This window comes from Pinus tabuliformis, chromosome 4_2, assembly GCF_031772625.1.
Source record: "Pinus tabuliformis cultivar Carrire ecotype Pingquan chromosome 4_2, CPIR1, whole genome shotgun sequence".
Classification (NCBI taxonomy): Eukaryota; Viridiplantae; Streptophyta; class Pinopsida; order Pinales; family Pinaceae; genus Pinus; species Pinus tabuliformis.
In genome coordinates this window covers 700369429-700383965 of record NC_142304.1, presented here as the reverse complement: position 1 = coordinate 700383965, position 14537 = coordinate 700369429, and the positions used below count along the sequence as shown (strand labels likewise).

General features: G+C 38.7%; 1 pseudogene; it reads right to left on the bottom strand.

The window, feature by feature from the left end:
• Window positions 1-12156: 12156 nt before the first annotated feature.
• LOC149171407 (RNA polymerase II C-terminal domain phosphatase-like 3) lies at window positions 12157-14168 on the bottom strand (annotated as a pseudogene).
• Window positions 14169-14537: the final 369 nt, after the last annotated feature.

Sequence of the window (14537 nt, the reverse complement as noted above, 5' to 3'; positions counted from 1 at the left end):
TAACAACAAGTGGAAGAAGGAAGAAAAGCTGAAGAAGAACAACATCAAGTTGAGGTAAATATCTTGAAAGGTAAACTAGAAGAAAAGGATAAGCTTTTACGATTTCAAGATAGTACTAAAGTCTTGGATGATATTCTTAATAGCCAAAGGTCTCCTGCTATCAAGACTGGTCTTGGTTTTCATGAATATGTTGAAGGTGAATCTAGTTCACAAGGTGAGGCAAGAAACTCTAATGAGAAATCTGAAATGCTCAACAAGGGACAACCAAGGAAAGAAATTCCTCAAGGAAGATCCTTTACTCCTAACTATGGACGTGATAGATGATTATTTCCTCCACTGAATAATGTTGAATGTTATGTATGTCATAATCTTGGACATGTTGCGGCCAGATGCAGAAGTAGAATGGTTCAAGAAAGATCATCACATCCCAGGTATTTCAGAGGATATTGCTTTGCCTGCAATGCATATGGACACAAAGCAATTGATTGTGATAGAAGGAACATGAAAAATGTAAGGTGTTATACATGCAACAACTATGGGCATAAAGCAAGGGAATGCAGGAGCAGATTTCAAAATTCAAAACAAGAGGACCATATATCATCAGAACTGAAGAAGACAGAGACAGAAAGGTGTGGCATAATTCAGACAGCTGACATAACAGACACAGGGGAATCTGAAAGTGATGAAATTCAGTATTCCATCCTGCATACGCTGATATAATGAAGACAAGTCGCGTATATACGCGAGTTACAGGCTGCAAAGTCGCGTATATGAAGAAAGGGTAGCAGAACAGACCCAGGTTCAGTCATGGTTGGCTCAGGCTCAAGGGGAGCAGAACAGACTCAGGAAATGGTTCAGTCATGGTTGGCTCACACTCAGGGGGAGCATACACTTCAAATAATTCATTGTTGGCATTATGGTTAGAAGTGGCTGATGAAACTAAATGACACATCTTGTTGTTTGATCAAAGGAATAGTATTGCAGGCTGATGCTTATGGTACAGATCTGAATGGCTGGTCTTAGAACCTGCATCTGCTCAGGGGGGGCGTGGATAGATTGGTACACTTTGGCATAAACAAAGGGGGAGCCAAATCAGAAACTTCAGCATGTACTCAGGGGGAGTATGGACAGCAGTATGGACAGCAGGAGGTATACCAAAGAAGAGAACACCTTGGTCCGCCCTTTGCCCTTGATGTCAAAGGGGGAGAGTGACTTGGTGTGGTGGTTGCCATCAAGTCCAAAGGGGGAGATTGTTGGCATTATGATTCAAGTGTTGTCCTTGATGGCAACTCACTCAGAGGTTGGTACAGGTGCTCAGAGGTTGGTACAGGTGATGGCAACTTAATCAGAGGACAGATCTTAGTACAACATGCCAAGAAAGATCATACACGCAGGTTCGTTAAGCCCAAGTCGCATATACAAGCAGGTTCACTATATACCAAGTCGCGTATACGCAGGTTCTCTATATATCAAGTCGCGTGTACACGCAGCTTGGCTTCAGTAAAAGAGCGTGTATGTGGAAAAGTACCTTTGGTCCGTGGTGGTTAGTCCTTGGAAGTTGTGCCTATGGTTTCGAACCATGGTGTCTCGACGGGCGTGTCGATCCCTCGTTTTGAGGTTGATGGTATTGTGTTACTATGGTTTTGGACCGTGGTATTGTGAAGTACCTAAGGCTATATAAGGAGAAGATCATTAGGCAAAGGAGCAAGTGTTGGGTGTCTGACGAAGTGAGAAGATCTGGTATTGTTGGTTATCTGTTCGGGACGCTTGGCAAGGGTCGGATCTGACAGCGAAGGTATAAGTAATTATTTCTAGATCTGCACGCGGGTTGCCTTTGGTGAAAGCGCGTATACACGCGGTTTTGGTACAGTGAAGTAGCGTATGCATAATAAGATTTGATATTTCAGGTTGCTGCTGATTCTGGTGGTTGTTGCAGAGTTCTGGCTCTGGTTTGGGTTCTGTGATCTTGATGACAGGGTTTCAGTGATTCAGTATTGGGTTGTTTAATGAATTATGATGCAAGTATAAGTTGATGATTGTATTGCAGTAATGTTTGTTGTGTACTCTTGGATCCAGTCTGAAAATTGATGAAACGTGGTCCCTGAAGGAAAGAAGGTTGTAGGGTCAGCACCTACGTACTAGTAAATGGATTGGCTAGTACAAGAGCTGAGGGGGTTGTAGCTCCCTTCCAGAAGTAATTGGAAAACGAGAGAGGGTTGTAGCCCTCTGCAGGTTGTAGCCTGCGTACTGGTAAAGGACTGCACCAGTACATTGTAAAAGAAGTTTCTTATTAAAGAAGAAAGAGACGAATTGCAGCAGGTGGTTTTCACCCACATTGGGTTTCCACCTTATATCATGGTGTTCATGTGTGTGGCTCTTGTGTGATGTTCTGTTCTGCTATTCTGCACCTGTTTACTTTTAATATGCTTAATAATGTTCTGATGCATTTACTGAAGATTAAGCTAACTGAATTATAAGATCTCTGGATATACGCGGGTTTCATTAGACACAGTAGCATGTACACGCGGGTTCACTTAATTGAAGTAGCGAATATGTTTCTGAGTATGAAATTGGAAAGTTTTTACTGATCTGATAATACTGATTCACCCCCCCCCCCCTCTCAGTATTATTTCCAACAATTGGAATCAGAGCAGGTTCTTCAGAGGAAGCTTGATCGCTTGAAGGAAAAGATCCATCAGAATGGCTAATCCAGAAAGAGAGGCACACATCAGGCCACCAGTCTTTGACGGGAACAATTTTACTCACTGGAAGATAAGAACCACTGCATATCTACAATCACTTGGAGCAGAAATTTGGGGAATCGTAGAAGGAGGATACAAATTCCCATCAGCAACTCCTACAGATCCAGCCGAGAAAAAGCAATATGAGCTCAATGCCAAAGTTGTTACTGTCCTATTGAGTAGTTTGACACAATCAGAATTTATGAAGATCATGCATTTCAAATCAGCTAAGGAAATATGGGACAAAATCGTCACAAGCTACGAGGGAGATGATCAGGTAAAAAGAGCAAAGCTTCAAACTCTCAGAATCCGGTATGAAACTCTTAAGATGCATAGTAATGAAAGCATAGCTAATTATTTCCTGCGTATGGATGAGATTGTGAATTGTATGAGGGATCTGGGTGAAGAATTTGAGGAAGTTGTCTTAGTTGAAAAGGTTTTGAGATCTCTGTCTGCTAGATTTGATTCTAAAGTATCTGCCATAGAAGAAAAGGAGAATGTACAGAAAATCACCATGTCACAGCTTCACGGGATCTTAACTGCTTTTGAAATGCGACAAGAGGTACCACCAGAAGCCGCATTCGAAGTGTCAGAGGAAGAAGATGAGGTAAATTTTGTCAAGAATCTTGAACGGGGAATTGGACGGTTCAAAGGTAAGCTACCTTTCAAATGTTTTCTATGTGGTAGAGTTGGTCACTATGCTGCTAGATGCCCTCATAACAAAGGAAAGATATCTGAAGATGATGGTAGAAGCTATTATACCCATATTACAAGTCCATTCAATGATAGTGAAGATATTAGAAGTCTCATGGCACATGAAAAGAAGAATGATTCATCCAATAATAGCAAAGATATTAAAAGTCTCATGGCACATGAAAAGAAGAATGCAGAAACTGAAAAAGTTACCAAATTAAATGAACAATTGGAGACAGTAACCAGGGTAAGGGAGAAATTGCAGGATGTAGTAAAGGATCAGAGCATAACTATTCAAAGGCTTGAATCAAAGATCCTCTCTCTAAAAGAAGATCTTAAAAAATAAAGAGAACAGAACAAAGAAGCTCTTGAAGATCAAGAACATGAAGTGATCAAACTAAAGCGACAAGTGGAAGAAGGAAGAAAAGCTGAAGAAGACCTAAGGAATCAGTATCTGATAAAGGAAGAACAACATCAAGTTGAGGTAAATATCTTCAAAGGTAAACTAGAAGAAAAGGATAAGCTTTTACGATTTCAAGATAGTACTAAAGTCTTGGATGATATTCTTAATAGCCAAAGGTCTCCTGCTATCAAGACTGGTCTTGGTTTTCATGAATATGTTGAAGGTGAATCTAGTTCACAAGGTGAGGCAAGAAACTCTAATGAGAAATTTGAAATGCTCAACAAGGAACAACCAAGGAAAGAAATTCCTCAAGGAAGATCCTTTACTCCTAACTATGGACGTGATAGACGATTATTTCCTCCACTGAATAATGTTGAATGTTATGTATGTCATAATCTTGGACATGTTGCAGCCAGATGCAGAAGTAGAATGGTTCAAGAAAGATCATCACATCCCAGGTATTTCAGAGGATATTGCTTTGCCTGCAATGCATATGGACACAAAGCAATTGATTGTGATAGAAGGAACATGAAAAATGTAAGGTGTTATACATGCAACAACTATGGGCATAAAGCAAGGGAATGCAGGAGCAGATTTCAAAATTCAAAACAAGAGGACCATACATCATCAGAACTGAAGAAGACAGAGACAGAAAGGTGTGGCATAATTCAGACAGCTGACATAACAGACACAGGGGAATCTGAAAGTGATGAAATTCAGTATTCCATCCTGCATACGCTGATATAATGAAGACAAGTCGCGTATATACGCGAGTTACAGGCTGCAAAGTCGCGTATATGAAGAAAGGGCAGCAGAACAGACCCAGGTTCAGTCATGGTTGGCTCAGGCTCAGGGGGAGCAGAACAGACTCAGGAAATGGTTCAGTCATGGTTGGCTCACACTCAGGGGGAGCATACACTTCAAATAATTCATTGTTGGCATTATGGTTAGAAGTGGCTGATGAAACTAAATGACACATCTTGTTGTTTGATCAAAGGAATAGTATTGCAGGCTGATGCTTATGGTACAGATCTGAATGGCTGGTCTTAGAACCTGCATCTGCTCAGGGGGGGCGTGGATAGATTGGTACACTTTGGCATAAACAAAGGGGGAGCCAAATCAGAAACTTCAGCATGTACTCAGGGGGAGTATGGACAGCAGTATCGACATCAGGAGGTATACCAAAGAAGAGAACATCTTGGTCCGCCCTTTGCCCTTGATGTCAAAGGGGGAGAGTGACTTGGTGTGGTGGTTGCCATCAAGTCCAAAGGGGGAGATTGTTGGCATTATGATTCAAGTGTTTTCCTTGATGGCAACTCACTTAGAGGTTGGTACAGGTGCTCAGAGGTTGGTACAGGTGATGGCAACTTAATCAGAGGACAGATCTTAGTACAGCATGCCAAGAAAGATCATACACGCAGGTTCGTTAAGCCCAAGTCGCGTATACAAGCAGGTTCACTATATACCAAGTCGCGTATATGCAGGTTCTCTATATATCAAGTCGCATGTACACGTAGCTTGGCTTCAGTAAAAGAGCGTGTATGTGGAAAAGTACCTTTGGTCTGTGGCGGTTAGTCCTTGGAAGTTGTGCCTATGGTTTCGAACCATGGTGTCTCGACGGGCGTGTCGATCCCTCGTTTTGAGGTTGATGGTATTGTGTTACTATGGTTTTGGACCGTGGTATTGTGAAGTACCTAAGGCTATATAAGGAGAAGATCATTAGGCAAAGGAGCAAGTGTTGGGTGTCTGACGAAGTGAGAAGATCTAGTATTGTTGGTTATCTGTTCGGGACGCTTGGCAAGGGTCGGATCTGACAGCGAAGGTATAAGTAATTATTTCTAGATCTGCACGCGGGTTGCCTTTGGTGAAAGCGCATATACACGCGGTTTTGGTACAGTGAAGTAGCGTATGCATAATAAGATTTGATATTTCAGGTTGCTGCTGATTCTGGTGGTTGTTGCAGAGTTCTGGCTCTGGTTTGGGTTCTGTGATCTTGATGACAGGGTTTCAGTGATTCAGTATTGGGTTGTTTAATGAATTATGATGCAAGTATAAGTTGATGATTGTATTGCGGTAATGTTTGTTGTGTACTCTTGGATCCAGTCTGAAAATTGATGAAACGTGGTCCCTGAAGGAAAGAAGGTTGTAGGGTCAGCACCTACGTACTAGTAAATGGATCGGCTAGTATAAGAGCTGAGGGGGTTGTAGCTCCCTTCCAGAAGTAATTGGAAAACGAGAGAGGGTTGTAGCCCTCTACAGGTTGTAGCTTGTGTACTGGTAAAGGACTGCACCAGTACATTGTAAAAGAAGTTTCTTATTAAAGAAGAAAGAGACGAATTGCAGCAGGTGGTTTTCACCCACATTGGGTTTCCACCTTATATCATGGTGTTCATGTGTGTGGCTCTTGTGTGATGTTATGTTCTGCTATTCTGCACCTGTTTACTGTTAATATGCTTAATAATGTTCTGATGCATTTACTGAAGATTAAGCTAACTAAATTATAAGATCTCTGGATATACGCGGGTTTCATTAGACACAGTAGCGTGTACATGCGGGTTCACTTAATTGAAGTAGCGTATATGTTCCTGAGTATGAAATTGGAAAGTTTTTACTGATCTGATAATACTGATTCACCCCCCCCCCCCTCTCAGTATTATTTCCAACAATTGGAATCAGAGCAGGTTCTTCAGAGGAAGCTTGATCGCTTGAAGCAAAAGATCCATCAGAATGGCTAATCCAGAAAGAGAGGCACACATCAGGCCACCAGTCTTTGACGGGAACAATTTTACTCACTGGAAGATAAGAACCACTGCATATCTACAATCACTTGGAGCAGAAATTTGGGGAATCGTAGAAGGAGGATACAAATTCCCATCAGCAACTCCTACAGATCCAGCCGATAAAAAGCAATATGAGGTCAATGCCAAAGCTGTTACTGTCCTATTGAGTAGTTTGACACAATCAGAATTTATGAAGATCATGCATTTCAAATCAGCTAAGGAAATATGGGACAAAATCGTCACAAGCTACGAGGGAGATGATCAGGTAAAAAGAGCAAAGCTTCAAACTCTCAGAATCCGGTATGAAACTCTTAAGATGCATAGTAATGAAAGCATAGCTAATTATTTCCTGCGTATGGATGAGATTGTGAATTGTATGAGGGATCTGGGTGAAGAATTTGAGGAAGTTGTCTTAGTTGAAAAGGTTTTGAGATCTCTGTCTGCTAAATTTGATTCTAAAGTATCTGCCATAGAAGAAAAGGAGAATGTACAGAAAATCACCATGTCACAGCTTCACGGGATCTTAACTGCTTTTGAAATGCGACAAGAGGTACCACCAGAAGCCGCATTCGAAGTGTCAGAGGAAGAAGATGAGGTAAATTTTGTCAAGAATCTTGAACGGGGAACTGGACGATTCAAAGGTAAGCTACCTTTCAAATGTTTTCTATGTGGTAGAGTTGGTCACTATGCTGCTAGATGCCCTCATAACAAAGGAAAGATATCTGAAGATGATGGTAGAAGCTATTATACCCATATTACAAGTCCATTCAATGATAGTGAAGATATTAGAAGTCTCATGGCACATGAAAAGAAGAATGCTTCATCCAATAATAGCAAAGATATTAAAAGTCTCATGGCACATGAAAAGAAGAATGTAGAAACTGAAGAAGTTACCAAATTAAATGAACAATTGGAGACAGTAACCAGGGTAAGGGAGAAATTGCAGGTTGTAGTAAAGGATCAGAGCATAAATATTCAAAGGCTTGAATCAAAGATCCTCTCTCTAAAAGAAGATCTTAAAAAATCAAGAGAACAGAACAAAGAAGCTCTTGAAGATCAAGAACATGAAGTGATCAAACTAAAGCGACAAGTGGAAGAAGGAATAAAAGCTGAAGAAGACCTAAGGAATCAGTATCTGATAAAGGAAGAACAACATCAAGTTGAGGTAAATATCTTCAAAGGTAAACTAGAAGAAAAGGATAAGCTTTTACGATTTCAAGATAGTACTAAAGTCTTGGATGATATTCTTAATAGCCAAAGGTCTCCTACTATCAAGACTGGTCTTGGTTTTCATGAATATGTTGAAGGTGAATCTAGTTCATAAGGTGAGGCAAGAAACTCTAATGAGAAATCTGAAATGCTCAACAAGGAACAACCAAGGAAAGAAATTCCTCAAGGAAGATCCTTTACTCCTAACTATGGACGTGATAGACGATTATTTCCTCCACTGAATAATGTTGAATGTTATGTATGTCATAATCTTGGACATGTTGCAGCCAGATGCAGAAGTAGAATGGTTCAAGAAAGATCATCACATCCCAGGTATTTCAGAGGATATTGCTTTGCCTGCAATGCATATGGACACAAAGCAATTGATTGTGATAGAAGGAACATGAAAAATGTAAGGTGTTATACATGCAACAACTATGGGCATAAAGCAAGGGAATGCAGGAGCAGATTTCAAAATTCAAAACAAGAGGACCATACATCATCAGAACTGAAGAAGACAGAGACAGAAAGGTGTGGCATAATTCAGACAGCTGACATAACAGACACAGGGGAATCTGAAAGTGATGAAATTCAGTATTCCATCCTGCATACGCTGATATAATGAAGACAAGTCGCGTATATACGCGAGTTACAGGCTGCAAAGTCGCGTATATGAAGAAAGGGCAGCAGAACAGACCCAGGTTCAGTCATGGTTGGCTCAGGCTCAGGGGGAGCAGAACAGACTCAGGAAATGGTTCAGTCATGGTTGGCTCACACTCAGGGGGAGCATACACTTCAAATAATTCATTGTTGGCATTATGGTTAGAAGTGGCTGATGAAACTAAATGACACATCTTGTTGTTTGATCAAAGGAATAGTATTGCAGGCTGATGCTTATGGTACAGATCTGAATGGCTGGTCTTAGAACCTGCATCTGCTCAGGGGGGCGTGGATAGATTGGTACACTTTGGCATAAACAAAGGGGGAACCAAATCAGAAACTTCAGCATGTACTCAGGGGAGTATGGACAGCAGTATGGACAGCAGGAGGTATACCAAATAAGAGAACATCTTGGTCCGCCCTTTGCCCTTGATGTCAAAGGGGGAGAGTGACTTGGTGTGGTGGTTGCCATCAAGTCCAAAGGGGGAGATTGTTGGCATTATGATTCAAGTGTTGTCCTTGATGGCAACTCACTCAGAGGTTGGTACAGGTGCTCAGAGGTTGGTACAGGTGATGGCAACTTAATCAGAGGACAGATCTTAGTACAGCATGCCAAGAAAGATCATACACGCAGGTTCGTTAAGCCCAAGTCGCGTATACAAGCAGGTTCACTATATACCAAGTCGCGTATACGCAGGTTCTCTATATATCAAGTCGTGTGTACACGCAGCTTGGCTTCAGTAAAAGAGCGTGTATGTGGAAAAGTACCTTTGGTCCGTGGCGGTTAGTCCTTGGAAGTTGTGCCTATGGTTTCGAACCATGGTGTCTCGACGGGCGTGTCGATCCCTCGTTTTGAGGTTGATGGTATTGTGTTACTATGGTTTTGGACCGTGGTATTGTGAAGTACCTAAGGCTATATAAGGAGAAGATCATTAGGCAAAGGAGCAAGTGTTGGGTGTCTGACGATGTGAGAAGATCTGGTATTGTTGGTTATCTGTTCGGGATGCTTGGCAAGGGTCGGATTTGACAACGAAGGTATAAGTAATTATTTCTAGATCTGCACGCGGGTTGCCTTTGGTGAAAGCGCGTATACACGCGGTTTTGGTACAGTGAAGTAGCGTATGCATAATAAGATTTGATATTTCAGGTTGCTGCTGATTCTGGTGGTTGTTGCAGAGTTCTGGCTCTAGTTTGGGTTCTGTGATCTTCATGACAGGGTTTCAGTGATTCAGTATTGGGTTGTTTAATGAATTATGATGCAAGTATAAGTTGATGATTGTATTGCAGCAATGTTTGTTGTGTACTCTTGGATCCAGTCTGAAAATTGATGAAACGTGGTCCCTGAAGGAAAGAAGGTTGTAGGGTCAGCACCTACGTACTAGTAAATGGATCGGCTAGTACAAGAGCTGAGGGGGTTGTAGCTCCCTTCCAGAAGTAATTGGAAAACGAGAGAGGGTTGTAGCCCTCTGCAGGTTGTAGTCTGCGTACTGGTAAAGGACTGCACCAGTACATTGTAAAAGAAGTTTCTTATTAAAGAAGAAAGAGACGAATTGTAGCAGGTGGTTTTCACCCACATTGGGTTTCCACCTTATATCATGGTGTTCATGTGTGTGGCTCTTGTGTGATGTTCTGTTCTGCTATTCTGCACCTGTTTACTGTTAATATGCTTAATAATGTTCTGATGCATTTACTGAAGATTAAGCTAACTGAATTATAAGATCTCTGGATATACGCGGGTTTCATTAGACATAGTAGTGTGTACACGCGGGTTCACTTAATTGAAGTAGCATATATGTTTCTGAGTATGAAATTGGAAAGTTTTTACTGATCTGATAATACTGATTCACCCCCCCCCCCCCCTCTCAGTATTATTTCCAACAATTGTATATTCATTTTATTTGTGTTCATCATTAGTCAATATAAACTACTAATTTAGTATTTTTAGATTGATTTTATATGTTCATTATTAATCAACATAAATTATTTAGTATTATTTTGTGACTAAATTTAAAAAAAAAATGTCATACAATGTGCATGTTCATCTAATATGAAAACACAAAATTACATATGTTAATTACAACACTAAATAATATCAAGTACAACTATAAATAACTTCAACCACAAATTATATTATATGAAATTTCAAGTATTACAATATGAGTTTCCAACTTAATATTGGTTGAACTAGAATTTACAAATGAAATATTGTTTCATCACTTCAAAACATTATCATTGTTTTTCCAAAGCATTGCAGATGAATTCACCAACTCTAAAGGCTTGACCATCAGTCTGTATGTGTGTGTCTCATGCAGGATATTGGCTTTGAGGGTATCACTAGACTGGTTCTCTTCTTTCTCTCTTTTTGTATTTGTCGCTCCAGTGTTATTAGTCTCCTCTTTCTTCAATTCCTGCTTCAATATCGTGTGCAAGAAGGGTCATACTCTTGTTTTCTTCCATATTCCATAGCTCCAATGACTGCAATCAAACATAATAAATATTAACAAATCACATATCTCAATCACAACATCTATTATTACCAAATCTTACAAGGAAAAATCTCACATTAAATAAGTAATAGTTTTGAAGTCAAATATTGAATGTTACTAACCTGATAGCATCCAATTACCAAAAGTTACCAACTCTTACAAGGAAAAAAACCCATATTAAATAAGTAATATTTTTTAAGTCAAATACCAAATGTGACTACTTGATAGCATCCAATTACCAAAACTTTTGGATAGCTTGGATAAAAGCCACATGAATGGAATTTATTTCCACTACAACTCAGTTCATGTACACATTTACCACCTTTTCTAGCATGAAAAACCACACCCTCACATAATCCTCACTTACAGCTCACTTGTATCTCAACAAACTGAGTGTACAGGCTTTGTATGCCTCTGAAATAATAAATATATTAAAGATACCAATCATTTCCAAGCATTTCTTTATCTAAATCTGATAAATGTTTACAACCACTGAAGATATTTCTAGAAAATATTTAAAAAATTAGAAGATATGGGCATCACATGTGGAAACTGCAGATACCTTAAGTAAACCAATTTAAGAAAAACTAAGAGAATCAACAAACTCTGAAGCTTCATCCAATATTACTTAAAATTTTAGTGTACATAACAAAAGAATGAATGTGAATGCAAGATAACACAAAACATACATGTAAAGAATGCAAATTGGACCTTCACCTGGGAAAAGGAATTTCTCCCCTTCTTTCCTCAACCAATGTTGATTTGGTTTTCCATTATTGATCCATTCATTGACTAATCTATAATGCTAAGTGATGAATGCACCCTCTAGATTCAATATACCTTTACACATATGCACACCATAAGTGTTTTGATACATCACCCCCACGCTAATTAGTTACTAAAAACGTGGGAAAGATGGCGCACTGTCAAACCAAGTTAGTCCTGATGTTAGAGTAATGCATGAATCAATATTGAATGGTTGGAAAAAACAATTTGTATGATTTCAATAATTTTCTTACACCCACCTTCATTGTGTACACTGCAAAGTAAAGATTTGAGTTTTCAAGTGCTCAATTGAACTAAGGTTGTAGTTTCAAGTGATAATATTCAACACTAAAATATGTGTACATGAAATTTCAAAAAGAAAATAAACACTAAAAGGCAGTAGAGATACACTCTTATAGCTACCTGTCTTCAAATGGAATGTATGGAACCCAATTCATTTTCATTTCCTTCATTGGTACTACTGTTTCACCTTCCATTTGAACAGACTTAATTCCAATTTTATCAAAGGGTGGAAATGGGGATGTAACCTATTCAGAGACATGTCATGCTTCTTTGAAAACAAATTCTAATTTTACACCCCCTTCCAAAGTATCTGACCAAATGTACCCACTTGATTTTTCTTCTTTCATATTCATTTACATCCTGAAAAATATCAGTTTCAAAAACCAAGACAACCCTAATATCTCTAGATCATAACACACATCCATATTTTCCACAAACCATAGGAATTAATACTCTCTTACAATTAGACCACTAGTTTTAATATATATTTTTTCTTCTTTCCATTCTTGATGCACATAAAGTGATCTTCTATTAGTAGTAAACAAGCATGCATATTCAAAGACCAACATTACCTGGTAAATGATTTTTCATTTCTAATGTTAGTATTCTTTTGACAAAAGGTAAAATGCATACCTTGTCAGTCCTAGGGGCAAGGGCTACAACATGATACACTTTTTCATCAACTTGTGTTGTGCATACTGCACCAAATTGTTCATCCATATGCCACAAAGAGTGAAGATGTGGCTATGCTTCTCTAAATGGAAAAACCCTATTGAAAACCACTTTACAATTTTTTTAAACTTTTTGTTGTTCAGCTACAAGAAATTACAAGACATCCACTTCATGCAACTGTTTATTTGAGAAAAAATTGTGGTGAATTATCTCAATCACCTATGTTTGAATTGAAGGGTATATGCGTTAGAAACGCAACAATACAATGTCAACTCAAGAAATATCTCTAAATTCTGTGTCATGAACACAATGTGTGTTATATTTTAATTTTTAGCATCTCACTGCTAAAGAATATGTCAGTGTTCCATCCTTTGGCTTCTCATCAACATATACTTCTAACAATGACAACCCTAGAAATCCAAATTGGCACCTACCACAGGGAAAATGCATGTATATATGCATGGAAGTCTCTTAGTTTTAGGAACAGTAACATATATCTTTAACCACCACTTTTGAAAGAAAAACATTAACAACTATAAGGTCTTGATTGGACACTAAAAAAGAATTGAAATGAACTTACCTTTCGACCACAATTAAAATATATCTATGATGAGGCCAAACCCTTGCAGAATCATCGATAATTACTACTCCATATTCCATTCCAAAAATGTTGTCTAGATCTTTACTTTTAGGTAGCCTATCATCTCCATCTAGATCAGCCTCATCACCCTTCAAAATAACACGTCGTGCAAATAAATTTCTTGTGGGATCAAGTACTTTGGCCATCTCTATGGCATAAACTTTATTGCCCATTGTCTAAACATGTTGTTCATACAACATTCTTTCTTGGAACATAAATGATCAAAGAATGAATTAGATGAAATAAAGAATAGATCCATCTATTGGCATGCATAGAAGTTTCCAATTCCACATTGTAAATCGAATGATGCCTGTAAGAACTATAGTTTGCAAAGATATTAATAGTTCAATCCAAATTATAGTAACCTTGTCCAAAAAATTTCAGATGTTAGGCCACAATTTAGTCCACATTCCCATACAAGGAAAGAAAAAAATCTAATGTTGAGGTTTCTCTTGGTCTTGCTCCTCCTCCTTCCTTAGAATTTCCTCATGCACATGATCTATTTCAATAAATTGTTGGACAAAAAAAATCACGAATTAGCAACATTTATATACTCATATTACCATGAATCAGTTCATTTACTTCACATCCCTCTTTTCCTACTAATCAACAGAATTATAACAATATGGCTTATATTTAATGAAACCTTAGCCAAATTTAGAAGTGTCTAATCATGGCCCAAAACACGGCAACATTTCTTGGCACTAAACATCTTATTTTTTTCATCAATTCTCCATGTTGTTCCTGCTGGATTGCAACTCATTTCTCTTCACTTAGCCCTTCCAAGAGATGATCCACATCAACCCAAGGATTCAAATGTTTTTGTGTGAAGTGGTATTTTCATCTGAAAAACTCTATGAGGGGTATAACCATGCTAGAATACTTTGGAAGTGTTATGTCCTGTGTAGTATCTTCTTTTCAAAATTTAGAAGATTCAATGAATTCTTGATCCATGTCAATGGGTTCAATTTCTCTAATTGATTGCCCAACAAACATCTGTGACGATAGAACTCGTACTGTTTTCATGTTAGAATTTTTTAGCATTTCAACAATTCTTGCAAGATTTTCCATGAAATTATGTTCAATATTAGCCAAATACGGAACCTGTTACAAATTTGGACCCATATTTGTAGTTGTTGGTCCTAAAGCCATACATATCTACCTTCTCACTAGGATAAAATGTTT